Source organism: Bolinopsis microptera, chromosome 3, assembly GCF_026151205.1.
Source record: "Bolinopsis microptera isolate Bmic1 chromosome 3, MBARI_Bmic_1.0, whole genome shotgun sequence".
Classification (NCBI taxonomy): Eukaryota; Metazoa; Ctenophora; class Tentaculata; order Lobata; family Bolinopsidae; genus Bolinopsis; species Bolinopsis microptera.
Window position 1 is genome coordinate 9,561,264 of NC_087074.1, and position 26,995 is coordinate 9,588,258.

Below are 26,995 nucleotides of genomic sequence, written 5' to 3' on the forward strand. Positions count from 1 at the left end.
TCACACTTTTCTGGTGCCCATATCCTTTCAGGTGTTGGGAAATCGATCTCTAAACGAAGCACAAAGCAAAGGCTGCAAAGACAATCAGACTACGTCCAAAGAGAACAAAATAGCTACTTTCTACTACTTGGTACTGTAAACTGTAAACTGTTAATCAATTCGGAAACATTTGGAATTCAGTTTGACAACGAACAGTGTATAGACATTAACAAGGACAATCACTTAGCAAAACTAGTTATAGTAAAGTTTAGCCAAGTGTTGCCTGTTTCAAGAGCTCGTTTTTAAAGCTCTTTCTGGAAAGTTAAGCTAGTTCAGTAAAGCTTAACACCCCATTACTCTGACTAGACATTAATCAAGTCAGATATCATAGAATTGTGACAGTTAAAGCTAGTTTTACAAAAGCTCTGAGCTGTAACAATTCTACTTGGTTTGGTTTCTTGTGACGGCACACAAAGATGTTTAATAAACTGAAACCTAACAAACCAAAGGTTGTGTCAATTGCAACAGTTGACACTGCAAAAAACAACCAATTCGAAAGTTTGTATTGTAATCTATTAGAGACTACAGACTCAGTTGTTGTGTCAGCCTCAAACAAAAAGATGCTCACAAACTGTATAAAAACAAGTCACATATACAAACAGCTTCAACTATTGAGTCCAAGTTTAGAAGTTTTATTTTGCTTTGATGGGCAGTCAAACTTTCTTTGCTCCTTTGTTGAACTTTCAGATACTGCTCACCAAATTTCCCTGCCTAAAGATATTGTTTTTGCATACTCTGGCAAAACATTAAGCTTTGAAGACAAAAAGAAAGTGCTATACCAGATGCACATAGGAGAAAAACTACACGATGTAGCAGATGTCCCATGGTGGGCCTTAACACTCCCACAGATGATTGCAGTTGGCCAAGAACGACTTGAAAACATTGTTGATACAAAAGTAAGAGCACTTTCTTACCCCCACACCTGGCTGGCAACCAAACTCAAGTCTGGTACAGAATTCAAACAGCAGTTTGGAGCACCTAGTAACTTTGACTATGCACTCTTTGCATTTTCTATGAAAACTCCCTTGGATTGTTCCTGGTCCTGTATCAAGTTTGCCGAGAACAAGGAGTATGTCTCTCAAGTCAAGACTCTATTCACAAAGATGCAATCACCACCTCATACCCCTTTAAAGACACATCTCAAAATATCCTTACATAACTCTGCAAATCAAAAATCAGGACCCAATAACAAAGTGGGAAATCAGAAACTCATAACGAAAAGTCCTACATCTGTGAACACACCGAGCACATTTCAGATCGATCTTGAATCAGACTTTTCACTTGTTCCGTCCATATTAAAGAAAGACTTGCATGTTATCCAAGAGGACTCTGGGATGATATGCTGCCATTGCCAGAATGAATGCAAACAGGAGTTGCTCACATGCGGATACTGTGAACTGAAAGTACACTACAAATGTTATGATTCACAAACAACAACAACAACAACAACAACCAAAAGATCTGGTGAAACTAGAAAGAAGCCAATGGCAGACTCCACATATAGAAATATATGCAAAATTGAGAATTTGCATTGGCTTTGTAATTCATGCGACTCTCCAAGCCTACTAAACCACATTCTGGATCTAGCCACCGTAAAAGTTAAAGCTAAAATCGCAGAGTTAACCAAAAAAGATGGGGAGTACACAACTGTAATGAGAAACGATGTGGACACGCAAACAACAATTCACCCCTATAAACAGCTGTCTGATAGCGCCTCCATAGATGACTCGGCCCCAACTGAACACATCTCAGATCTGTCAGCTTCAGATACATATGATAACCTCTCTATCTTGTGCAGCAAATCTGACAGAAATTTCAGCAGCAGTCTGTCCTTGAGATCCATTGAGTCCAATACACATCTAGAAGACTCTATAATCAAAACACCAGACCTCAATCCTCCAGTTTGTTGTCCAATCCGAACCTCAACACCTGAAAGAAGAGATGGGGGAAAAAAGAAAAATATTCAGGTAGACTCACAAGATATGCTAGTTTGTAGTAAAGAGATGGTTGACCCATTGACATTGTACTCAAATATCAGTAGTTCAGAACAAAATATCCACATCAACAGAACTCTGAGTGACCAAGTTGATGTATTAGCATCGCAACACTCTGCAATCTGCTCTATCGAAAGATCTATGTCCCAAATGAAGGCTGAAATGAAAGACTTTCGAGAGAGTGAAACGAAACACTTTGAATATCTAAAGACGAATTTAACGGAGAATATGGGAAATTTGTTAGCTAAGGGGTTTCCCTTGATTAACAAAGTATCCTCAGTCCCACAAGCCGACAGTGGTATGGATGAAGCACTTCGCACACTGCATAACATAACGGAGGAAAATAAAAGCATCCTAAAAGAGATGAACAGAGTAGAGTTCAAGAGAACTGCAATTGGACATCAAGGTGTTTCTACAAGACACACAAACCTGGATCTTTTCAGTACCATAGCAGAAGATAAAACATATGAGGGCAAACAATACTACATTCACCAGCCATCAGAAACCACTGTTAATGACTCCATGACAGTCCTAGTCTCAAGAGGACTCTCAAGAAATTATCTTAAAAACAGTGCAACTATTAAGAGAAACTTCAATAAATATTTTAAAGATATGGCCATAAAATCGACATTTGTCACCAAAGGTGGATCATTGATGATTGAGCTCACATCTAAAGAAGATGCAATAAGAGTAGAAGAATCATGGAAAGGTGATTTCTTTGCAAACAGTAACATGACTACAGAATGCAGGATCTTAGAAAAGCTAAGCTGGGCAGTCATTCTCAAAGGAGTACCCACAAACATTCAGGATAGTGATCTAACAATTTCTGTGGAAAGGTGTTATCCAGGAGCTAGGGCAAAAAGATTTGTGACACGGGACAACATTTCTCTGAAAACTCTTAAGATCAACTTTCAGACTAAGGAAGACTATGAGAAATGCTTAGGAAATGGGTTAAAGCTCGGACAGGTAATTTATACTGCGGAAGAGTATAAGCCGAGAAGGAGAATCATCCAATGCTACAATTGTTACAGGTTTGGCCATGTTGCTAAACTTTGTACCCAAAACCATGCAACATGTAGCAAATGTGGAGACAATCACCACTCCAATCAATGCAAGAGTAACCGAAGAGACTACTGTATTAATTGTGATGTCTTTGGCCATGTAGCTACAAACAGAGATTGTTCAACATACCAAAATATTGTCATGAAACTCAACATGCAACCAAACAAATGTTCAAAATCACCCACACAACCCAACAGTAGATTATGATCTTTGGCCAAATAAATATAGCAAAGATGTCAACTAACTCTGAGATGACACTTGACAAGTTTATCTACGAAAATGAGATACTCTTGATGGCGGTTCAAGAAACAAGCTCTTGGACTCAATCAGACGGAAGTTTCCTTCATAAAAAGGTATTTCATAAAGCTGGGGACATAAATAAAGGGACAGCTGGGGTAGCGCTCGTCATTGATCCTTCACTACATCCAGAGTTGGTCTATGACCTTAACGTAGACGAAGTTGATGCTGTTTGGTGCCAAATAAAAGTTGAAGGAAAGAGATATTTGGTGGGATCAGTTTATTGCAAACCTTGCAATAACTCTAATGATTCCATAAGAAAATTTGAAGGACTCCTTGCCCACATTGATAAAGCAAGAGAATATAAGGCTAAATATAAATTCAACTCTCTTCTCACATATGGAGACTTTAATGCAAGACATCATGACTGGGGAGATCATGTTACCACGCAGCGAGGAAAGAAGCTTCTAGACTACGTTGAAAAGGAAACCCTAACTCTCTGCTCGCCATACGACTGCACATTTGTCTGTACAAATGGAGGAAGTGTTATTGACTTAGTGTTAGCCGAAGGCCCCATCATCTCAAAGTTGGGAAATCAGTGGATGGATAAAGATGTTGAATTATTTTCAGGTGCCCCAAGAAGAGGTCACTATCCGGTGCTTCAAGAAATCTGCAGAGGGATTCCAAAATCAGATACTGTCCCCAGAGTGTGTATGGACTGGAAAAATGCAGACTGGAAAAGATGGTCAAATGCAATCGAGACTAACTGTCAACATCTTCGTTCGGCCCCAGAGTTATTAAACCAAGGGGATCAGCTATGGCAACAGTTATTACATAAAATACAGGAGGCTAACCGAATGTTCATCCCTCAGAAGACAGTATCCATTCATTCAAAACCATATTGGTGTCCTGCACTTACAACTCTATCTAATGAAGCTCTAGAAGCGAAAGAAAGATTCAAGCAAAGGTCAACTCCCAGAAACAAGGCCACACTCACTGAAAGCATTGAATCATTCAAAAAAGCGCTGATTAAAGAAAAGAATGAATGGATTCGTGACAGAGTTGAAGCACTAAACACCAAAGACTGCACTCAATTCTGGAGAAAATATAAACGAGTTTTTGGGGCCAAAACTGACAACTTCATCTGCAACCTCAAAGACTGTGACTTGCTGGTCACATCTGAAAAAGATAAGGAAGAGCTGTTATTTAATACTTTCTTCACAGGAAAACACCTTCAAAACCAACCCAATGACCAAGAGCACGAAATGCATGTAAATAATGAGTTCAGTAAATTAAAGAATGTTAGCAGCAAATCTGCAAGTAGTTACAATGAAGATGATCCGCTGAACAACCATATTTCCATAGACGAGATAAAATCAGCTATAGAAAGGCAAGAAACAAATGACAAATCATGTGATGCAGACAATATTCACCCCACCATCCTCAAACACATGAAAACAAATTGTCTTCACGTCTTGCAGATCATATTTAACTGGTGTATGAGCACAGGAAAATGGCTGTGGAAATCTTCCGATGTAACATTCTTGAGGAAAGAAGGAAAATCCAGCTACATGTTACCTGGTGCTTATAGACCGATTTCCATATCATCCTACTTTGGAAAGATTTGTGAAAGAGTGCTAGATAAAAGATTGAGACTCTTCCTGGACATTGAGGGAACTCTTGATGAAGATCAGGAAGGTTTTATTGGAGGGAGATCAACAACGCGATATCTTTTCAGAATGCTGGCTAACCTTGAGGAAGTTAAACGACAGAAGCTGGCATGTATAGTGCTTTTCCTTGACTTCGAAAAGGCATTTGACAGTGTTCATCTTCCATCACTATGTGTCAAACTATCAACTCTCGGTATTCAAGGAAATATTCTTAACGTGCTGAGAAGTTTCCTGTTCAACCGGACGATATGTCTAAAAGTGAACAACTATAAAGGAGAAAATAGAAAATGTACAATATTTGGACTACCTCAGGGGGCTGTACTCTCACCTCTCCTCTTTATCCTTTACATAGCAGACATGACGCACAACACCCCGGAAGAGGTAAAAAGATATCTAAGCTGCTACAAATTTGCTGATGACGGTACACTTATGATTTCCTTTGAGAACATCTCCGGATGCCATGAAAAAATGCAGATGGTATGTGACCACCTCGGCAAGTGGTGCATCAAGAACAAGCTAGTAGTGAACTGTGATACAAATAAAACAGAGGCAATAATCTTGAAAACTGCAGCCTATAATGAAGAACAGAAACCTGCAGAATTATGTATTAATGGGAAAAGCATCAACTACGTTCAAAGTACGAAGGTCCTTGGGGTAATAGTAGATGAGGACCTCAATTTCAAGAAACATGCGTCTCAAAAACTTAAAGAATGCAAAAGAAAGTGGGGATTAATAACAAAATCAACTAACCGCAACTACGGTCTAAACGTTTACAGCCTTACTCTCCTCCTTAAGACAATGGTCCTCACTAAACTGTTCTACGCAGCACCTATTTGGCTTCACAAGTGTCTCAATCAATTTAAAAGCTTCTGGAATAAAATAATTCTAAAAATATCTGGATCAGTCCTGAACCCACAAAGGGAATTAACCGAACTTGCTCTCCACCTACCACCACTGGATGTGCAACTCGAAGCTCTCTCGGTTAAATTCATGTGCAAAATACTCACACAAGGTGACAATCTTTCAGCTACCCTCTACCAAGTTGATGAAAGCAGAATACCAAGCTTTCATGTCTTAACAATGTCACTGAAAAAGTACTTCCTTTGGAAAGAAAATAAGTCACACGGAACCAGAATGATAGACCTAACACAGCAACATTTCAAGGATCTGGCCTATTACACTCAGGCAGACATAACGAGCTACAAAAATAAGATCTGGATTGACAGCATCGAAACAAATCTGCAATGCAGAACTGTCAGTAACAACAAGGAGACCAAGATACTCGGTGTGATCGCAAAGATCAAAAACGGTGGGCTGCTCCTAGACAAAAACAACTTTTTATTCGGGCACAACACGAGTAAAAATCTGGACAGCCGAATAATGGACTACATTCACGGCAGCTCACCACTCTTTGCGAATATCCTAAAGATCATGGGTGGTGGCAGTGGTGAGGCCTGTCGTTTCTGTAACAGCTTCATTGATTCTCCCGTACACCAGCTCCTATTGTGTCTGGAGGTGCAAGACACCAGTTACCTGCAACTGAAAGAAGAACTGGGTGGGGCAGACTCACATTCCTATCTAGATGAAGTGTTAACAAAAAGCAGCACACAAAAAGCATTCATTAGGAGAGTCGAATTTCTTTGGGGACAAAATGATGCTCTCCAGGATTTATCCGACTAGAAAGATCATGAAATAAAGACTCTGCAAACATCTCAGAGAAATATTACCACCATAAAGAACAAAGAGGGAGTATCCTGGACCCCGAAATCCACCACTTTTCTGTACTTTCAGAGGTACCAATGTGGCAGGAAACCAGGGCTCATGCTGCCGCTGAGCTAAAGCAGTAGAGGGGATGGCGGCTTCTCTAGGATCTAACACGTCCTGAAGCAGACCAACACTATGTCCCAACGCACTGGTGTTGGGATGTCTGCCCCCGGTGCCTGTCCGGGTCAATAAAGCAATCAAGCATCATGTATGTTATGTTGAGCATTCTCAACCAACAAATGTGGAAACTCCCACGAAAAGACCAAAACAGATCTAAAGAGACACTTAACAACATTGGAAAAATAGACTTCAATTTGTTTATATAATTTAAAAAGCGTATATTATTGCCCACGTTAAGGGGCCTGTTAATAATTTAATAAATTATTAGCTATTTTAGATTTAATAATAATAATAATAATTAAGTTTCACCAAATTTTCTAATAAAGTTTAAATTTTTTATATAAAAAGTATTCAAACAATATACACACAATATTGAATATCACAATGACCCTATATAAAATTAAATGTAAAAGAAAATCACATCAATATAAAATGAAAATCACACTTGGCCTTGTGGCTCCAATATATATTGACATACTTTTTTCTCGCACCTCTGTCTCCCACAATTTTCTACTAAAGTGGAAACGTAACTATGGGAAAATACGCCAAACAGATTGAATGGCCTGTGTGCAGTGGTGCAACGTTAATTGAACAAATTAAACACCTTTTTTAATTCTTATATCTTTAATACTTGATTTTAACATGGTTTATGGTTTTTACCGGCACCTGAATTTGAAAATGTTGTGTCATATGTTGTTTGATCAAGTTTTGTATAATATAATAGTGCTGGCGCGTATTTTGTGCAAATTTTGTAAGTATCTTAATAGAGGGGGTTTGACATACGTTGCATGCCACTTTTCGCACGCGAAGCGCGCGCCGCCGAAGCCGGAAAAAGGGCACAGGGGGGCTGAAACCAGGTTTTCGATCAAATGCTGCCATTTGTAGTCAAATGTCGCCAACAGTTGCCCTCATCCAATGAAATCACTGCATTTTGTAAGTCAGTATGCAAAATTGAATTACATATATTCATATGCGGAGCTTGGCTTACATAATGCAGCGATTTCATTGGACGAGAGCAACTTTTGGCGACGTTTGACTACACATGGCATGGCAGCGTTTGATCGAAAACCTGGTTTCAGCTCCCCTGTGAGGGGCATAAAATGAAGGAAATCGGACTTTTTAGAGGGACGCATATTTTGTGTCCCTATTATCCTATTTGACCAAATATGGGAGTAATTGACTGAGATCGCGCGCGCGTGCCACCAAAAACAGTTAAATGCATTCATGTTTTTAACCAAATTGCAATACTTGTGAGTTTACTTGGTATTTTTGAACTATTTTTATTATTTAAATATATCTCTGATATTTGGGATACGTGACATGTATCAAAGGGGGGGGCCAAAAGTCAGTATACGTATTGCTCTATCCAGAGCCCTTGCGCTTGCAGTAGCGCGCGCCCGCTATGTAAAACAAGCGTCCCCGCGCCCGCATCGGCGCGAAAGCACATGGTTAGGTAAAGTATACTTCACCTAACCATGTGCTTTCGCGCCACTTCGGGCGCGCTTGTTTCACAAGTCAAGAAAAGCACCTATCCACGAACCCCGATAAGAAGGTTCGTGCGCGCGTGCGCAGTGCTGACAACATCGTCTATGTAGCGCAGGTAGTCTTGGCACTTCTCCCTCCAGTATGTGCAGTAACCACTTTTCAGGTTTCTATAGTGTATAGTGACAGTGTATAGGGGTTAATTAGGTATAAACTAAAGTCCAGCTGTACTTACACCTACATTCACAAGTATGCAAGCTCACCTGGTCTTGTAGCGCGATGCACTACTGGGTCGCGAGCGCGCATCCAATAATGCTTCTCGCAACCACAAATGCAGATCGGCGAGATGCGAAGGATTGACATCGTGAATCAACACCTGGTCCAATGAGCGGGAAACGGAGGACAAGGTCGGGTGACGTCATAGTCACGTGACCTCATAGGCTCATAATCACATGACCTCAGACCCAATCAATGATCAATTAGGTTTCGGCATGGTCAGCCCCCTGTCACCCGATCTTGAGGTGACGTACGACACCTCGTTTACGCAATCAATGTCTGAAAGGCTACACACGTCGCATATGAGGACAAAAGCGCGGGTAATTTTGGCACCACTGTAGAGTGGTGCCAAAATCTTTGGGTGGGTTCATGGCTAGAGCCCTTTTTACCGCCGTGAGGCGGGCGCGCGCTACTGCAAGCGCAAGGGCTCTGGATAGAGCAAAAAGTATACCTATGTTGGGTTGTATACCACTGCGGTTGCCGTGTTTCATATTTGAGACTTGTTGCTTTGCAAATGTCATACCTTAATTGACGATTTCACCTAACCATGTGCTTTCGCGCCGCTGCGGGCGCGCTTGTTACCGCCGTGAGGCGGGCGCGCGCCACTGCAAGCGCAAGGGCTCTGGATAGAGCAAATTGACGATGTCAATTCATGGCAGCTCGGCGCGGCACAGTAGCGCATCTCGCCGATCTCGCTGTGAGAAGCCTTATTAAGTGCGCGGCGAGGCACAGTAACGCATCGCGTTACAAGTCATACCGTACTTACTTTACCAACTCATTTGAGAATTCTGTCGCAAAAATTTGAAAATTCTGTGATCACGGGCCACACTCAATCAATATTGAATTGTATACACTTTTTGTTGTATCACGTCGTGATCCCCCACTGTCGTTTTGCTATAGTAAATTTACGATGCCCCTATAGAGTTTCAACGATACAGGGGGAGCCGCGCACTCTCGGTGGATCATACAACGTATGAAAAACTTTTATAAAATTTAGTACCCAGATCTTAATTTTTAAAGAAAAAAAGGGAGACCCCCAACCCATGTAGCTGAGACACCTCACAGCGAGTAGACCAAAGTGGCTTTTGCTTGTGAAAGATGTATCAACTACCCGCCGAGGCGGTGAATTGGAGTTTTCCCTGTGATCATTCCGTCCGCAAAATTTTACTTACTATAAAATTAGCTACATTAAATTATTTATAAAATGTACATAAACAAACTTAAAAGACCTCATAGCTCGTCTTTTGAGGTATGAGATTGAAAAATATGTCATCCAGTTGACCAATGTTAATGGTTTGGCCCGGCGCGCGCTACTTCGTAGCACTTGCTGCATCGAGAAGAAAGCGGCGCGCGCTACTTCGAAGAAATTTAGACGAGTAACATCCGTCAAGTCATCCAGTCCAAGGTGCTGGGCTTTTTGTCTTCCTCTGATTCCCTTAAGTGCTATAAGTGTGCTACGTAGCAGATCGAACCTGAATCGTATTCTGATGTGATTTTTGACTTGGCTCTTAGCTTCTTATTGTTAGCTATCCTTTCAGATATATTATACGATCTACAAACACAGTGCAGAGTGGGCCCATACCTCCGGATGTTGTTAAGACTATTGGGACAAAGGACTCTTTCTCTGACTGAAGTACTTTCTTTTTATAGAGATCTTTCTTCTCTTTCTCATGCGCAATGTAAATAAAAACAAATATTTATTTGTTTTAGTTTAGGTTGAGGTTTTAAATCATAGTTTAAAATGTTAGTCATGTTTCATGGCAGAGAGATATCATGTGTATATATAGTAAGATGTGTTAGGGTCATCTCGATTTTGGAGGGATAGCAAGTGCTTTTTAGATTTTATCCAGTGGCTTAAATGAATTTGAGTCGCAATTAGGATGAGTGACTCAGATTTTTATCGAATTTTTTTCCCTGCTCTTGCCGAAGGCAAAAAGATCGTAGGGAATAAGTAATCGGGTTTGGATATATGAGGTGCAAAATCGTCGTTTGAATGTGAGACAATTTTGTAAAACTTAACTGAAGCTGAGATACTAGCAAAGCTGCACGTTTTTATCTAGCAACACACTTTTTTAGAAATTTTACCGGCGTATCCTCTAAAATCACCGAATTTGTCCAATTTGAGGTATCCCCATCAACACAAAGGCAATTAGAACTCCTTAGTGAAAAAGGAGCATCCATTTGGTTATCCACACTCCCTCTAAAAGCATGTGGGTATGTCCTTAACAAACAAGAATTCTTTGATGCCCTCTCACTCAGATATAATCTTACACTGTCTACAGCTAACAGAAGTCCCCCATGTGTATGTGGAAATCAAAATCATATCAACCATACTCTAACCTGCAAAATCGGAGGCTACGTTTCACTTAGACACAATTCACTAAGAGATACAATAGCTGAACTCCTAACCACTGTTTGCAAAGACGTTGAAACAGAACCCCAGCTTCTCTCCGTTCCTCACACACTTGAACTATCTAATGGAACAAATAGACAGGATGGTGCAAGACCAGACATCAGTGCGAGATCGTTTTGGTCGCCGCTGGACAGGGCATTCACAGATGTAAGGGTACTTCACCCTCAAGCCCAGTCCAACAGTGACAAGAGCATCTCACAGATGTACCAATCTCACGAGAAAAGCAAAAAACGTGAGTACAATGACAGAGTCCTCAATGTTGAAAAGGCTACCTTCACGCCACTGGTGTTCAGTACTACAGGAGGAATGGCAACTGAGGCTTCACAGTTTCTAAAACATCTCGCTGAAAAGATCAGCCTAAAGAAAGGCCAACGGTATTGTGATGTGATGTCATTTGTCAGACGCAGACTGCGTTTTGATCTACTCAGAACCTGTATAATCTCTATCAGGGGGTACAGAGGTACCAGAACCCTTCCACCCACGGCAATAAGTGATTTGGACCTTAACCTGATCAACACTCTTAAACCCTAAAAGGTCATGGAGTGCTCTAGTTGGATGGGGGTCTAAACTGCTTTTTGTTGTGATGTGATTTAGTGGATTTTATATTTATTATTACAAAGGGTTTTATTTTTATTTTTACCTCAGTTTTTAAATTTGTACCATTTTTACAGAATTTTATATAGGGTCATTGCTATATTATGTGTATATTGTTTGAATATTTTATTAATATATAGTTAGCATTAAAAAAAAAAAAAAATTTGAGGGAGGGGTGCCAAAAGGGGAGGGGGCGCCAACAGGGGGGCACATTTTTGGCGGGGCCCCAACAGGCAACGTTACGCCACTGTTTCCACGTATATGCGATAATAGTAATAATATATGCGAATGAGCTGCTGCGCCAGAGAAGTACAAGTAGAAGAAAATGCATCAAAATGCATCAAAACAGGTTAACCTCAAACTTTGGTGCTCAATTTCTCAGGAGTGCAGGGTCAGGTTTTGATGCGGTTTTTTTTTTCTACTTATTCCTCTCCTCTGGGATGTCTGCCCCCGGTGCCTGTCCGGGTCAATAAAGCAGTCAAGCATCATGTATGTTATGTTGAGCATTCTCAACCAACAAATGTGGGAACTCCCACGAAAGACCAAAACAGATCTAAAGAGACACTTAACAACATTGGAAAATAGACTTCAATTTGTTTATATAATTTATAAAGCGTATATTATTGCCCACGTTAAGGGGCCTGTTAATAATTTATTAAATTATTAGCTATTTTAGATTTAATAATAAAAATCCTCTCCAGTAGCATTTTCACATGTGTGAAAACTGAAAAATATATGTTTCCCCCTCTGGCCTTAAGTAAATGGCTGCTGGACCTAAGTTGCAGGAGACATTTCCGTTCTTTGCAGTGGCGTAACGTTGCATATAGGCGCCCCCTCCCCATCTCAAAGTTGAAAGGTAAAATTGGACAAATAAGGTGATTTTAATGGATCTGCTGTTAAAATCTCAAAAAAATCGTGTTTCTAGAGCAATTTTTCCAATAAGTTAAGTTTTTCAAAATTGTCCCACAATCTAAGGTGGTGTGGCGGCCTTTGGTGCACTTTTATATTGTTTCAGAAATTACAGACAAATATAAATATTAGGAATATCATCAAAAGCTAGGCGGAAGTAAAATGTTTTGAGGGATTTTTAAAACATTCTACAGTTCACAGAGTAGGGTTGTTCATTCCAGATTTTTGATTCGCTAAAAATAAATGCAGCATCTGTCTGTCTGAAATGTAGTACAGGAGGAACTGTAATCATTAACTAAATTTCGAACAGTAGCATCTTTTTGTGATAAACTATGTCTAGAATACCAGTTGGCTCAAGACATTACAATCTGAGATATCGAGGGAATTCTGTTAAATTCCCCAGCAACGGCTCTTGTCCTACTGATAAATGTTCAAATTGTTTAACTCTATTAAGAGAGAATGATAGTCTTCGTCGGCAAATTTCTTTTCTCTATAAACAATTATCAGAAAGTGACAGTGCACTCAAAGTTCCCCTCAGCGATGGTTCACTTATCCCTGTGTTGCCCCAGGTACCTGATCACTGTGAACAGTCTATCAATGTTCCCCTCAGTAATATGTCATCCTCGCATCTTGTTTCTGAGTTAACCCAAGAGCTATCCAAATTAGCAGAAGACAGTGAACATTCAGCAGAAATTATCAATTTGGAAAATCCCAAACACTCTGTAAATGGTGACAATGATGTGACCAACTCTATCAATCCATACCAAGATTTGAGTCGAGGAGTTTTTCAGTTTGTTGACACTGCCAAGTTAGATATAGAAACCCACTATACTCATAAGTTTGAGAATAGGGCAGTTGCATATTACGGGGACTTTCCCTACGCTTACAATGGAGGCTTTCATAACACAAGGCCAGTAGCAGACAATCCATACCTAAAGTCTATTTTAGAACGCTTACGCTCACAGTTCCCAAAATTGAAATTCAATAGTGCTATGATTACCAAGTATAGAAATGGTCAGCAAGGAATTCCCTTTCACTCGGATGACGAGAGGTCAATTTCACCAGGCTCCATGATCTCCACCATCTCTTTAGGGGCTACTAGAGTCCTAAGCTTCAGATCCAAACTTAGAGCTCATATTGCTGACCTCACCCTCTCCCATGGTGACATAATGAATATGACCAGACAATCCCAGACCAGCTTTGAACACAGCCTCATCCAGGACAAGTCTGAAACCATGAGAATAAGCATTACTCTGCGCCTAATTGATGGCAGCGCAACCTTATCTACTCTGTCTGATGTTTCCAGTCAAGTTAAGAACACTGAACCCTCGGCCCCTAAGACTAGATCAATAGAACATTCTGGTAAATCTTTGTGTGTCTACATTAGCTCTAGTATGTTCTCCAAATTAGAGGGAGAAAAGCTATCGTCCAAACATCATGAGGCACATGTATTCAGCTACCCTGGTGCCACAGCCAATGCAATCAATGAACGGTTTCAATCAGATGCAAGAAAAGACACTCTTAATACCAATCATGTGAAAAGCATTGTACTTATGTGTGGTACAAATGACGTGGACTCTATCCTGAACAGCCCTCGCAACATGAGGACTAAACTTCTGTGCCCTGATAGTTTTTCTGGTGATGCTAGAGCTCTTGACTTTACAAACAATTGTATTGAAAAACTTGTACTTTTCCTTCACAAGTGGGCACCTGGAGCTGATATTAAAATTGTCAACTTATTACCTCGGGAGAGTTTCTCCAGAAACAAGGTTATAACTGATATCAATGAGTGTATATCAAATCTGCAAAGAAAATACACCTATGTAAAACTGCTCTCAACCGAGACAAATCGTTTCTTGTTTAGTGATAAGAAAGGCTTTAGAAAATCGTCATTTTTTAGTAGTTATGGAGAGGATAATGTCCATCTCAATGATTATGGCATAGTTAAATTAGCAAGGCACTTGAAGTATCATGCACACCATTAGAATACTGCTGAATACTGACATAACACTCCTACCATCAGTTTTATTTTTACAGTACGACATCCAGACAAATACAACCTGCTTTTATTCTGTTTTTTAGTTTAAACACAACTTTACAACTTTTATTCATTCCATTGTGAATTAATAAGATTCACAAGATGACAAATTTTAATAATGCAGCTGATAGGTTTCACAACCTCTGCATTGGTCATTGTAACATTCAAGGAGGGCTTCTCAATTTAGCTAAAAGTAATGAACTTTCCCAACTTATTAGAGATCATAAATTAGACATACTTTCCCTAAATGAGATGAATCTTAATGATACTATTGACACAGACACCATAAATATTCCTTCCTCCTTCAACCTTATGCGATGCGACAGGCCAAACAGTTCTAGGGGTGGTTGTAGCTTAATGATAAACAAAAAACTAGCTTACACAGAATTAGTTATGGATAGTAAGCTTGATAACATTGAAGCATTATGGGTGAAGCTTAAGAATAGCAAGATCAATGTTTGCTGCTTCTATCGCTCTGGAAATTATTGCAGTGTTGATAACTTTATTGAATACATTCATTTTTGCATGAAAAAATTGAATGGGAAAAAGGTTATCTGGATTGGGGATATAAACATTGACCAGAATAATATCTCATCCACCCAGTACAAAAAATTAGATATGACCTTGAGATGTTACAATCTAGTTCAAACCATTCAAGGGATAACTAGAGTTGCTAAACGTGGAGACAATGTTACCCAGACTACTATTGATGTAATATTCACTAACTGTTATGCAGATTTTGTCCAATCTTCTGTTCTTGATGAACGTATTGGAGATCATCAAGCTATTATGTGTGAGATAGATTGTAAAGTACCTATAGCTCCTAAATTTGAGAAGGTTGAAATTAGAAATCATTGTAAACGTAATGTTAAACAATTCTTAGACTATCTAGACACCTGTTCTGATTACAGTCCACTATTGGAAAGTACAGATGTTGAAGCTATCACAGCTGGCCTTTGTCATCATATTGAACAGGCATATGCAACCTTCTTCCCTTGCAAGACCATAGAAAGGCATGAAAAGTTCATACATAAACCTTCTACTGAACTTTTATATGCCATTAATCATACACATTTTCTTCTAAAGAAATTCCGTAAAAAGAAGGATAAGAGAGACAATGGAAATTGCAATAAATGTGGTACATGTAGCAAATGTATAAAGTGTAATGAGGCCTGGGATTGCTACAAGATTCAGAGAAATATTAGAAATAAATTAGCTAAAACCTGCAAAAAGGCTAATGTAATCGATGATCTACAAGTTAAAAGTGCCAAGAATGATCTTAAAGGGATATGGAAAACTATCAAACTGGCATCAAATATGACCCCTGGTACAACTAATTGTCAAACTATCAATGAGAATGATCCTGAGCTATTTAACTTTCATTTTGCAAATGTTGGATCAAGATTACAAAATCAGGCCCCCAATATTGAAAGAGTTAGTTTTACTGATTTTTTACCTCCTAGAACTTCTAATATCTCATTTGATAGATTCCAAGAAATAAATGAAACTGATATCCTAATGTATGTCGAAACGCTCAAGAATGACAAGGCCTCATATGACAATGTGCCTCTATTTTTACTTAAGCAAGCTGTACCACACATAGTTGAGCCACTGACCCACATTGTCAATCTGAGCCTTAATACAGGTGTTGTACCAACCCTTTGTAAAAAAGCTAGAGTAACTCCCATCCATAAGGCAGGAATGAAAGATGATCCTAATAATTACAGGCCAATATCCATCCTTCCACTTGTAGGAAAACTTATAGAATACTTTGTCGGCAAGCAACTCACTGATTACATGGAAGAGAACAAACTTTTCATCCGGCATCAATATGGCTTTCGGAAAAATCACTCCACAACTTATCTGATGTACGATCTGATGGACGAAATATATATGAGTAAATCTAAGTCTTATAAACCAGGAATCATCTTTCTTGATCTTAAGAAGGCCTTTGACACAGTGAATCATGAAATATTGCTTCAAAAATTGGCATATTATGGAATTGGTGGCATTGCTTTAACCTGGTTTAAGAACTTCTTATCTTGTAGATATCAATGCACTAGGATCAATGGCAATCTAAGCTCATTTTTAGAAGTTCTGAGTGGTGTACCACAAGGAAGCATCATTGGGCCTATATTATTTAGTATCTTCATAAATGACATCATTTATGCCTGTAACCTATCTAAGCCCTTTCTATTTGCAGATGATGGTGCACTATTCTTTGATCAAACCTGCAGAAGCACATTTATAAACATGAAAATAGAACTTATGACAATCTTTAAATGGCTCAGTGTTAATAAATTATCACTCAATGAAAAGAAGACTGAATTCCTATTGTTTGATTCTGTTGACCAACATGATGAAATAACCATTGATTGTAATGAGGTAACTTTCACAATCAAGGAGTGCAAAGAGACAAAATATCTTGGCCTCATTCTAGATAGTAAATTAAACTTCAAAAGCCATGTAGATTATATTATTAGGAAGGTCATGAAGAGAATTGGTGCCATGTATAGAAGTAAAGCACTGCTACCCATTAAATATAGGAAAATGTTTGCCAATGCACTCATGTTGCCACAATTCGATTATTTAGACACGATCTATTGTAGAGCTGGCAAGACGAAACTTGCTGAACTTGACACTCTGTACAAAAAGGTAGCCAAAATAGCTCTCAACGTTCCAAAAACAGAGAGCAGCCTTAATGTTTATAGAGACATGAAATGGTTACCACTCCATCTTAGACGACAACTCCATCTGTCAAATTATATGTTTAGAATCATCCATGACAATTGTCCTACAAACTTTATGAACAAATTTAGTTACATATCAGGAGGTAGTAGGAGCGGCGAAAGCTGCAACCTTTATGTCAATAGATCAACATCACATAAAAACTTTCAATACTTGGGGGCAAAATGTTGGAATAATGTTCCAACAGATCTACGAAATCTGCCCGATGTTAAAAGCTTTAGTGATTCGTATAAGAAACAGCTACTATCATCTATAACAACAGACCCTAATTATACCGTCGACAATTCATATGACAAATTTTACACTGCAATCATAGTCGCCGATAACTAAGTAACTTCTAATTCTTTTAAATCTGAGGCATATATAATTGATGTATCGAAAAGATATTCCCTTTTTTACCACCTTACCATTCTGATTGATTTTGCACATGACTGACATGTTTTAACTGGAGAAAGGGTTCGCACAGTGGTAGTTTTATAAACCACTTTTAATTTATTGACCTATTATACCTAGTGGTAGTTTTATAGACCACATTTAATTTATTTACTTATTATACTTAGTATTTATTTTTGGTGACTGTATCACCCAGTTTTAACATTTGATAATTGTACAGTTTATTGACGACACATTGACTGAATGTTATTTTATATTCTAATTTATATTCTAGATATTTTATTTATTTTACAACAGACGACAACTTCCTGTTTTTTCTTCTATATTAGTTACTCATATCTCTTGTACAGACTTTTTTACAAGGACATTGACAAATGATACTCACATTAGGCATTCATTATTGCATCTAAATTATTTCACTTGCATTAGGCTTAGAAATTTATTCTCTGGTCAACAGATTTCAAATGTTTAATTAATTTGTAGTATGACAGTAAGGTATATAAGAAGTTATTTAATTTTGCTTGGGCTATTATATTGACTAGGTATTGAGGTTTAATGATGATATGGAATTTGAATTCTATATAAATTTACACTATGTGGTTGGGGCATTTTGCATAGTAAATATGGTTACTACTCATATATATCATATTATTTGATTGGTATTCGATTTCTGATTATTTCTCTAGGAATATGATTATTATATCTCAATTTGGCTTTAGGTAGGGTGCCCCGCTAAAAGAACTGGATTCTTCCAGGAAGCATCCCGTGCACAGAGCTTGGTCTACATATATATTAAATTATTAACCATTCATTCTGTATGTGCACGAAAATTTATTTCAATCAAACTTTCAGCAAATAAAAGTTATCATCTAGTCTGGAACTTTGTCTTCATATTATATATCTCTTAGATTGATGTGTCCTTGTAAGTACTATTTATCAAAAAATATACCTGTCACTTTACCCTCATATTTGCAACCATTTCAAGGCCACTCAAGGTTAAGAAATAGCCACATGGACCCCTTATATGTTTTGTAAGCTCAATCTTACCACAAGCAAGCTCTAACGCTTTTGCTAAGAACTTTTACTTTAGGACCCATTCCAAATGGAATCATATTCCTCTAGCTATACTTGAGATAGAGATTATTTCTGAGTTCAAAAGCAAATTGACCTCCTACATGTGGGATAAAATTCTGCCGGAGGACTCTGATTATGATCTAGATTATTCTCTCGAGATAGAGATCATGTGAGGCAGTCTACCTAAAGCTAACAATATGTTCATAAGAGCTTAAATCCCTGTTGTCTGTATTTCTCATTTCTCATTTTAGTGCATATCATCACATCATGGATTTCGCTTTATTATATGATTTGATTGCTTTTGATATTTTTGTGTGATTCTATTTGAAATTCTATTTGAAATTCACGATTTCCGTGGGCCCATACTTGTGCAGGAGGTGCATTTTGCTCTCAACATCTGTGTTTTGGTGACCCTCAGGTCCTTTGATTACATACATTTTGTCCTAGAAAATCTGATTTTATCGGAGTCTACTTTTGAGAAGATTTAATGTTATTCATTCATTGTGTAAATTTGTATGTTTTTGATTGAAATAAATTTTCGTGCACATACAGAATGAATGGTTAATAATTTAATATATATGTAGACCAAGGTCTGTGCACGGGATGCTTCCTGGAAGAATCCAGTTCTTTTAGCGGGGCACCCTACCTAAAGCCAAATTGAGATATAATAATCATATTCCTAGAGAAATAATCAGAAATCGAATACCAATCAAATAATATGATATATAGGAGTAGTAACCATATTTACTATGCAAAATGCCCCAACCACATAGTGTAAATTTATATAGAATTCAAATTCCATATCATCATTAAACCTCAATAGTCAATATAATAGCCCAAGCAAAATTAAATAACTTCTTATATACCTTACTGTCATACTACAAATTAATTAAACATTTGATATCTGTTAACCAGAGAATAAATTTCTAAGCCTAATGCAAGTGAAATAATTTAGATGCAATAATGAATGCCTAATGTGAGTATCATTTGTCAATGTCCTTGTAAAAAAGTCTGTACAAGAGATATGAGTAACTAATATAGAAGAAAAAACAGGAAGTTGTCGTCTGTTGAAAAATAAATAAAATATCTAGAATATAAATTAGAATATAAAATAACATTCAGTCAATGTGTCGTCAATAAACTGTACAATTATCAAATGTTAAAACTGGGTGATACAGTCACCAAAAATAAATACTAAGTATAATAAGTAAATAAATTAAATGTGGTCTATAAAACTACCACTAGGTATAATAGGTCAATAAATTAAAAGTGGTTTATAAAACTACCACTGTGCGAACCCTTTCTCCAGTTAAAACATGTCAGTCATGTGCAAAATCAATCAAAATGGTAAGGTGGTAAAAAAGGGGCAAATCCTTTCGATACATCAATTATATATGCCTCAGATTTAAAAGAATTAGAAGATACTTAGTTATCGTCGACTATGATTGCTGTGTAAAATTTGTCATATGAATTGTCGACGGTATAATTATGGTCTGTTGTTATAGATGAGAGTAGCTGTTTCTTATAAGAATCACTAAAGCTTTTAACATCGGGCAGATTTCGTAGATCTGTTGGAACATTATTCCAACATTTTGCCCCCAAGTATTGAAAGTTTTTATGTGATGTTGATCTATTAACATATTAAGACGCAATGAAACTACCGGACCACGATGTATGGGGACTTGCCACCCCATGGCAACATTAAAATATATCGACTCTGTTACATCGTTTCCTGTTAATATAAAACTCCGTTACAAAATGAACTGGGATCTGGCAATACTACACCTTAGTTCGATAAAATATGATAAAGTAATGTATAACTAGACTTAAGTAAAAGTCTGAAAGAATATAGAAAACAAAATATATACTGCTAGAAAGCTAAATAATAAACTGCCAAAGAATCGTTAACGTGATATAAAACTGTTCCAAAACGATCAAAGGGGAAAGTGAATAGATCACGGACGAGGTAACATGCATAAGGAATTACAAGGTTTGGCCTCACACACAATATAATTACATGAAGTCATTTACTGTGAAATTGTGCCAGTGTTTAAAGATGCACGCTGGTTGACTGTTAATAAATAATTTAAGATGTCTATGTAAGATTTTCCGTTCAAAATTCTGGGTGATCAGTTTATCGATTAATAATTTAACATCATGAATAAATTCATTCACTACTGAGGAGGATTTGCATATCCTATATAGTTCACCTACAAATATTCCATATGAAGGTTTCACAGGTACGTTGGATTTAAGGTTAGGAAAAGTGACGACTTTAAAACTGAAATCACGTCGTTTGTCATATAATTTAGTGTAGAAACGACTGTTCGTAATATAAATGTCTAAATCAAGAAAAGTCGTAGATAAAATGCTAGAGTTTGTGACTACAATCTTCAACTCTACTGGGTAAATATCCTTGCAAATTATATCGACAGTCTTATGACTGATATTAGGGGTAGTTAAATCATCAATATATCGACTAGCATGTTTCAAAGTGTGAACCACAGGGTTCTTGTTTTTAACTTGCAATGTAATGTAATCATGCTCGTACCAGTATAGAAATAGGTCAGCGACCTGAGAGGCACAATCACATCCCATTGGGATACCAATTACCTGTCTGTAGATCACACCTCGAAACTTAACATAAATATTATCCATTAAGAATTTAAACATATCTATCAGGTCACTACATGTAAAAGACCACTTAGTCTTATCAACTCCCGACCATCTTGCCCGAAACTGGTCGTTGATTTTGATAAAATCAAGTTTCTTTTCCTCAAAACATAATTTAATCAAAGATGATAACTTCTCAATAAGTTTATCATGGGGGAGGTTGGTGTAAAGTTTCTTAAAATCAAACGAATATACTGACTTAGCTGAGCAGGTATTATTAAGATAATTTAAGTTAGATGTCACTTTGTCTTTATTGTTGACAATCCAATAACCAGAAGCGTCTAAGAACTTAAAATTAAAATTATCTTGGTATTTTAAAGTAGTACCAAGCAGTTTAAATACCCCACTCAGGATCTTAGAAAGAACTTTTGTGGAAGATTTAACCCCAGCTGCAATGTACCTGAAATCCAAGGTCGGTTTATGGAATTTCGGCAACATATAGGTTGCAGCTTTCGCCGCTCCTACTACCTCCTGATATGTAACTAAATTTGTTCATAAAGTTTGTAGGACAATTGTCATGGATGATTCTAAACATATAATTTGACAGATGGAGTTGTCGTCTAAGATGGAGTGGTAACCATTTCATGTCTCTATAAACATTAAGGCTGCTCTCTGTTTGTGGAACGTTGAGAGCTATTTTGGCTACCTTTTTGTACAGAGTGTCAAGTTCAGCAAGTTTTGTCTTGCCAGCTCTACAATAGATCGTGTCTAAATAATCGAATTGTGGCAACATGAGTGCATTGGCAAACATTTTCCTATATTTAATGGGTAGCAGTGCTTTACTTCTATACATGGCACCAATTCTCTTCATGACCTTCCTAATAATATAATCTACATGGCTTTTGAAGTTTAATTTACTATCTAGAATGAGGCCAAGATATTTTGTCTCTTTGCACTCCTTGATTGTGAAAGTTACCTCATTACATTCAATGGTTAATTCATCATGTTGATCAACAGAATCAAACAATAGGAATTCAGTCTTCTTTTCATTGAGTGATAATTTATTTACACTGAGCCATTTAAAGATTGTCATAAGTTCTATTTTCATGTTTATAAATGTGCTTCTGCAGGTTTGATCAAAGAATAGTGCACCATCATCTGCAAATAGAAAGGGCTTAGATAGGTTACAGGCATAAATGATGTCATTTATGAAGATACTAAATAATATAGGCCCAATGATGCTTCCTTGTGGTACACCACTCAGAACTTCTAAAAATGAACTTATTTTGCCATTGATCCTAGTGCATTGATATCTACAAGATAAGAAGTTCTTAAACCAGGTTAAAGCAATGCCACCAATTCCATAATATGCCAGTTTTTGAAGCAATATTTCATGATTCACTGTGTCAAAGGCCTTCTTAAGATCAAGAAAGATGATTCCTGGTTTATAAGACTTAGATTTACTCATATATATTTCGTCCATCAGATCGTACATCAAATAAGTTGTGGAGTGATTTTTCCGAAAGCCATATTGATGCCGGATGAAAAGTTTGTTCTCTTCCATGTAATCAGTGAGTTGCTTGCCGACAAAGTATTCTATAAGTTTTCCTACAAGTGGAAGGATGGATATTGGCCTGTAATTATTAGGATCATCTTTCATTCCTGCCTTATGGATGGGAGTTACTCTAGCTTTTTTACAAAGGGTTGGTACAACACCTGTATTAAGGCTCAAATTGACAATATGGGTCAGTGGCTCAACTATGTGTGGTACAGCTTGCTTAAGTAAAAATAGAGGCACATCGTCATATGAGGCCTTGTCATTCTTGAGCGTTTCGACATACATTAGGATATCAGTTTCATTTATTTCTTGGAATCTATCAAATGAGATGTTAGAAGTTCTAGGAGGTAAAAAATCAGTAAAATTAACTCTTTCAATATTGGGGGCCTGATTTTGTAATCTTGATCCAACATTTGCAAAATGAAAGTTAAATAGCTCAGGATCATTCTCATTGATAGTTTGACAATTAGTTGTACCAGGGGTCATATTTGATGCCAGTTTGATAGTTTTCCATACCCCTTTAAGATCATTCTTGGCACTTTTAACTTGAAGATCATCGATTACATTAGCCTTTTTGCAGGTTTTAGCTAATTTATTTCTAATATTTCTCTGAATCTTGTAGCAATCCCAGGCCTCATTACACTTTATACATTTGCTACATATACCACATTTATTGCAATTTCCATTGTCTCTCTTATCCTTCTTTTTACGGAATTTCTTTAGAAGAAAATGTGTATGATTAATGGCATTTAAAAGTTCAGTAGAAGGTTTATGTATGAACTTTTCATGCCTTTCTATGGTCTTGCAAGGGAAGAAGGTTGCATATGCCTGTTCAATATGATGACAAAGGCCAGCAGTGATAGCTTCAACATCTGTACTTTCCAATAGTGGACTGTAATCAGAACAGGTATCTAGATAGTCTAAGAATTGTTTAACATTACGTTTACAATGATTTCTAATTTCAACCTTTTCAAATTTAGGAGCTATAGGTACTTTACAATCTATCTCACACATAATAGCTTGATGATCCCCAATACGTTCATCAAGAACAGAAGATTGAACAAAATCTGCATAACAGTTAGTGAATATTACATCAATAGTAGTCTGGGTAAAATTGTCTCCACGTTTAGCAACTCTAGTTATCCCTTGAATGGTTTGAACTAGATTGTAACATCTCAAGGTCATATCTAATTTTTTGTACTGGGTGGATGAGATATTATTCTGGTCAATGTTTATATCCCCAATCCAGATAACCTTTTTCCCGTTCAATTTTTTCATGCAAAAATGAATGTACTCAATAAAGTTATCAACACTGCAATAATTTCCAGAGCGATAGAAGCAGCAAACATTGATCTTGCTATTCTTAAGCTTCACCCATAATGCTTCAATGTTATCAAGCTTACTATCCATAACTAATTCTGTGTAAGCTAGTTTTTTGTTTATCATTAAGCCACAACCACCCCTAGAACTGTTTGGCCTGTCGCATCGCATGATGTTGAAGGAGGAAGGAATATTTATGGTGTCTGTGTCAATAGTATCATTAAGATTCATCTCATTTAGGGAAAGTATGTCTAGCTTATGATCTCGAATGAGTTGAGTAAGTTCATTACTTTTAGCTTAATTTAGGAGACCACCTTGAATGTTACAGTGACCAATGCAAAGGTTATGAAATTTGTCAGCTGAGTTGTGAATATTTGTCATTTCACAAAACGTGTTAGTCGTTGTGTCTGATTAAACTAAAATCAGGTGAAAATTATCCGCCTGTAAATATTTTCAATAGAAAAGTTTTAAACTTGAAATCAAAATAAATATTCAGGTGGAAATGTCATGTCGATTTCAATGGTGAGCATGGTACTTGATGTGCTTTGCTAGTTTAAAGATACCATCGCTGTTTAGATGCACATTGTCTTCCCCAAATCTACTAAAACAAGATGATTTCCTAAATCCAGATCTATCACTAAACAAAAATCGATTGTTCTCTGTGGGTATAAAGCTAACAAACGAGTATTTGGAAGGAATCTTAGATAAAAAGATATTGATGTCATTTATCACTTTATTTCTAGCAAAACTTTCTCTTGGTAAAATGTTTATGATCTTAATTTTTGCAGCTGGAGCCCACGAGTGAAGTGACTGGATCAGATTATCAATAGAGCGATTGGTGTTATCAAGGGCCTTTGCTTTTCCTGTGAACTCATCGGGTGACAATAATCTATTCCTCATGTGTCGAGGACTCTCTAGGATTAAGTCCACATCATTAGTTCCACACATGAGTACGATGGTCTTCACATTATTTGCATCAATTGACCTCTTTCTTTCATCTGAGTGGAAGCGTTCATTGATACCGTTTGCAATGCCACCAGGATAGTGAAATACATGTGCTTCTTGATGAGCAGAGGATAGTTTTGTAGCATCTAACTTGGAGAACATGCTTGAGCTAACATACACAGCAGGGGATTTGCTTTTGACTGAAGCAGGGGGTATGGTGCTCTTATGAGTGATTTTGTTGGGTGATGATTTCCCTTTGATTGAGGGTTCAGTTTCTCTTACAGTAACGAAAGGCTTACTTGAGGTATCGGGTGGAGCAGACAAGGTTGCACTGCCATCAATCTGGCGCAGAGTAATGCTAATTCTCATGTCATCAGTATGGTCCTGAATAAGGCTGTGTTCAAAGCTGTCCTGAGATTTTCTGGTCATAATCATTATGTCGCCATGGGAGAGAGTAAGATTGGCAATGTGGACTTTGCTTTTAGACCTAAAACTGAGGACTCTTGTTGCTCCTAACGATATGGTGGAAATCATGGAGCCTGGTGATATGGACCTCTCATCATCTGAATGGAATGGTATTCCTTGCTTGCCATTTTCATACTTAGTGATCATGGCGCTGTTAAATTTCAGACTTGGGAGCTGGGAGCGTAAACGTTCTAAAATAGACTTTAATAAGGGATTGTCATTTAACGGCCTTGTGTTATGGAAGCCTCCATTGTAGGCATATGGGAAATCCCCATAGTATGCTACAGTCCTATTGTTAAACGTTTGTGTGTATTGTGTTTCCATATCCAACTTGAGAGTATCAACAAACCTGAATACACCTCGACTCAAATCATGATATGGATTGATGGACTTACCCACAACGTTAACACTGGTTGAAGATTGTTTGTTAACATCAGAAGAATTCACAAGAGATGGGTTGCTATTAAGTTCAGTCACACTGCTAACTTCACAGTTTTGAGTTTCTGATTCATGTTCAGAGATAAGAACACTGTCCCCGCAAGAGAATGGAACCGCAATTTTGTCATGGCCTGAGCCTTGGGTAAGTTTGGTTAGACGAGCAATTTGTCTCCTCAAATTGTCGTTTTCAAGACTTAGTGATACACAGGTAGAACATTTTGCTTTTGCACTGTTAGGTCTGTCACGAAGGCTGTAATTTCTGATTGGGATACCGGACATAGTTCAAATAAACACAATAATGCAAAGAATTCAGGATAGAGTCTAAAACCGATGCTACTGTTTATAGTTATTTAGTTGTTGATTACAGTACCTTTGCAGCAATTCAGAAGATGGGAATGAGTGGTGTCTGATATTCTTTAGGTGATAGATGGGTGATAGGTGATAGATGGGAGTTAACAGCTCTTAAAAACGATGTCTGATAGTCTTTAGGATGTCTTTAAATAAACTATCATGCAACAACCATTTACATCGACATACAACCTGTAATGGTTGCTACATTTGATTGAGGTGTTAATTCCCACTAGGGGTCCTCAATAAATGTAATAGATTTGTAGTGTTGTAATTAGTTTAAAACTGTAATTGATTGATTTGAAAGATTTCAATAAAAAAAAGTGAGGAATCTTGATATCAAGCTGGTTTAGTTGAGATTAAATTTATAAGCTGCATAATATTGTTTTCTATACCAGGCTTAAATGAGTATTTTTTAATGTCGAAGCATAGTATTTAAATATTAGAATTTGTTTATTTATTTATAATCTTATTGAGGAAATTCAATAACAACCT

The 26,995-nt window shown here is 37.5% G+C and overlaps 2 protein-coding genes across 3 annotated transcripts in view; one reads left to right on the forward strand and one right to left on the reverse strand.

Moving 5' to 3' along the window:
- Positions 1 to 26,771, reverse strand: part of LOC134812274 (protein TFG-like) — a 38,714-nt gene extending 11,943 nt beyond the window's left edge. For both annotated transcript variants that reach the window (XM_063819615.1, XM_063819614.1), the window contains exon 1: positions 26,741 to 26,771. The gene's annotated coding sequence lies outside the window, so the exon portion shown is untranslated. The remainder of the gene's footprint in view (positions 1 to 26,740) is intronic.
- The window catches only part of LOC134812277 (dTDP-D-glucose 4,6-dehydratase-like), a 263,853-nt gene that overhangs the window by 56,566 nt on the left and 180,292 nt on the right, over positions 1 to 26,995 (forward strand). The gene's annotated exons all lie outside the window — the stretch shown is intronic.